This window comes from Rhinolophus sinicus, linkage group LG05, assembly GCF_036562045.2.
Source record: "Rhinolophus sinicus isolate RSC01 linkage group LG05, ASM3656204v1, whole genome shotgun sequence".
NCBI lineage: Eukaryota > Metazoa > Chordata > Mammalia > Chiroptera > Rhinolophidae > Rhinolophus > Rhinolophus sinicus.
In genome coordinates this window covers 137,818,936-137,822,234 of record NC_133755.1, presented here as the reverse complement: position 1 = coordinate 137,822,234, position 3,299 = coordinate 137,818,936, and positions in this window count along the sequence as shown.

Here is a 3,299-nt window from a genome sequence, read left to right as displayed (position 1 = left end):
GCTGCTTCCACATCTTGGCCATCATAAACAGTGCTGCAATGAACATATGGATACACATGTCCCCTTGAAGTAGCATTTTGGGTGTCTTCTGATAAATACCCTGAAGTGGGATTACTGGGTCCTTCACTGTCTCTTATTGCCTTTGTTTTAAAATCTATTTTGTCTGGTATAAGTATTGCTACCCCAGCTTTGTTTATTTGTTGTTTTTTTCATTTCCATTTTTATGAAATATCTTTTTTAATCCCTTTACTTTCTGTCTATGTGTGTTTGTCAATCTGAAGTGTAAGTCTCTTGTAGGCAGCATATGTAAGGATTTTGTTTTCTTATCCACTCAGCCTTCCTGTGTCTTTTGATTGGAGCATTTAATGCATTTATATTGAAAGTAATTGTTGATAGATATGTACCTATTGTCATTTTATTATTCAAATTTTTATTTATTTATTTTTTCTGTCTTAAAGAAGTCTCTCTAACATTCCTTGTAATGCAGGTTTGGCGGTGATGAACTCCTTTAGCTATTTCTTGTCTGGGAAGCTCTTTATCTGTCCTTTGATTCTAAATAATAGCCTTGCTGGGTAGAGTAATCTTGGTTGTAGCTCCTTGCTTTTCATCATGTTGAATATTTTGTGCCAATCCCTTCTGACCGGCAAAGTTTCTGTTGAAAAGTCAGCTGACAGTCTTGTGGGGGTTCCCTTACAAGTTAGTAGCTGCCTTTCTCTTGCTGCTTTTAGGGTTCTCTCTTTGTCTTTAAACTTTGCCATTTTAATTATAATGTGTCTAGGTGTGGGCCTGTTTGGGTTCATCCTGCTTGGGACTCTCTGTGTTTCCTGGACTTGTATGTCTTTTTCCTTCACCAGATTAGGAAAGTTTTCAGTCATTATCTCTTCAAATAGTTCTCAATCTCTTGCTTTCTCTCTTCTCCATCTGGTGCCCTATGATATGATTGTTGGTACCCTTGCTGTTGTCCCAGAGGTCTCTTAAACTAGCCTCATTTTTTCGGATTTTTTTTCTTTTTGCTGTTCTAATTGGGTGTTTTCTGCTACCTTGTCTTTCAAATCGCTGATTCGATCCTCTCCTCCATCTAGTCTGCTGGTGATTCCTTCTAGTACATTCTTCATTTCAATTACTGTATTCTTCACTTCTGACTGGTTCTTTTTATGGTCTTCCTATGTCTTCTTAAGACATAGATGTCTTTTTGTATGCTTGCTATCTCTTTGTTGAAGTTCTCACTGAGTTCCTTGAGCACCCCAATAACCATAGTTTTGAACTCCGTCTCTGGTAGGTTGCTTGCCTCCATTTTGTTTAGTTCTTTTTCTGGAGTTTTCTCCTGTTCTTCATTTGGAATGTATGTTTTCATATCTTCATTTTGGCTGCCTCTCTGTATTTGTTTCTATGTATTAGGTAGATCTGCTATGTCTCCCCGTCTTGGCCCTGTAGCCTTATGTAGTAGGTGTCCTGTGGGGCCGTGGCACAGTCTCCCTGGTCACCTGCTCTGTGTGCTCCACAAGTGTCCCTTGTGTGTACCCTCCTGTTATAGCTAAGCCTTGGTTGCTATTGTCACATCAGTGGGTGAGATTGACCCTTAGGCTGACTGGCTGTGGGATTTGGTCACATCCACAGCTTATGGGCTGCTGTGTGGGAGGCTTACCCCACTTAGTGGAATTTACCCTAGCGGTCTCTGGTGCCTGTTTAGACTGTCCTTTGTGTGTGTCACTTGTGGGGCTAGTTGGGCGGTGCTCTTCTGTGATCTGAAGCCAGCCTCCAGGTATCTTGATTCTGGGGCCTCTTGGCCAGGGCTCTGTTGCAGGCCCAGGTCAGCTACTGTCTGTCACTGGCCAGAGGCTACCTGGTAGGAGCTACAAAGCGATCTGCAGTTACTCACTGCTAGTGCTAAACCTGGCGGCACGTGGGAGAGGCCACGTGGTGAACTGAGGAAGGCTGCCAACAGTACTGGGTCTGGGGTTACCCTGAAAAAAGCTAGAACACTGTGCCTGAGGCCTGCTGCCACCTGCTGACTCTCTTAAGGTTTAGCCACTGATAATTCCTTATGTACTACAGGAATTGGGTGAGGCAGGGTCTCAGGGAGTCACTAAAGTGGGAAGAATTGTGGTCACCAGGTTAATGTAGATTCTGGTTTGTTGCCAGTGCTGAGTCTGGAGCGACTCAGCAAAAGTCTCAGAACACACCAAAGCCAGTCACCACCTGCTCAGGGACTGCCGGACTCTGATAGTTTTCAAGAAATAGTGCAGTGTAGGTGGGGCTGGCTGGCTGCTCATGAGAAAATGCCTCAGCGTTGGGGAAGTTGAGAGGGGCAGGGTCCCAGTGAGTCAGCAGGGTGGAGCATAGGAGCTCACAAGGCCAATCAGATTCAGATTTGGCCGGAGGGGGCGGGCTCAACACAGGAAAAAATGGCGCCCTCCTGTAGGCTACACAGATGGTGAACCCTTCACTAGGAAAATGCTGACTGTTCTCCAGTCCTCTCCTCAAAGCTACACACCTCAGTCTGCCCCCTGCTCCCCGGATGTCTCCGAGGCCCCCTGAGTCTCTGTCCCTCCGCTGGAATCCAAGGTAAGTACCTGCATGCGAATGAGTCTGTGCACAGGCCATTTAAGAGGACAGTTGGGTTTCTTGCAGCTTTCGGGCCCCCCTATTAGTTGGAATCCCCCACTGTTTTTCACAGACAGATGTTGTAGGGGTTCTTCTTCTTAGCACCTCTTCTTACTCTGAGCTGGGGAGTTTGGTGTGGGGGGCTGGGGTCCTTCACTCCTCCTGGGACACCAAAGGTGGCTGAGCTATCCCTCCTGATTCTCAACTGCCACACGCAGGTGTGGGGCCTCTTCTGCATCTCTGTCCCTCCTACCAGTCTCGATGTGGCTTCTTGTTTATATTTTTAATTATAGAGGACTTCCGTTCAGCTAGACTTCCGATGGTTTTCCAGGTGATTGTTTTATATTTTAGTTGTAATTTTAATGTGTTCATGGAAGAACACAAGCACAATGTTTATCTACTTCACCATCTTGGATCTCTTTGCAATATTATTGTCTATATTCTCTGTGCTGTATATTACATCAGGTGTAACATAGTAGTTAGTCATCTATATAATTTTAAGAAGAGATCTCCCTAACTAGTCTAGTACCCATCTGGTACTATATATAGTTGTTACCATATTATTGATTATATTCCCTATGCTTTACTTTACATCCCATTGACCATTTTGTAACTTCCAACTTCCAACTTGTATTTCTTAATCTCTTCACCTTTTTCCCTCTGCTCCCAACCCCTCTCCCATCTATCACCCTGAT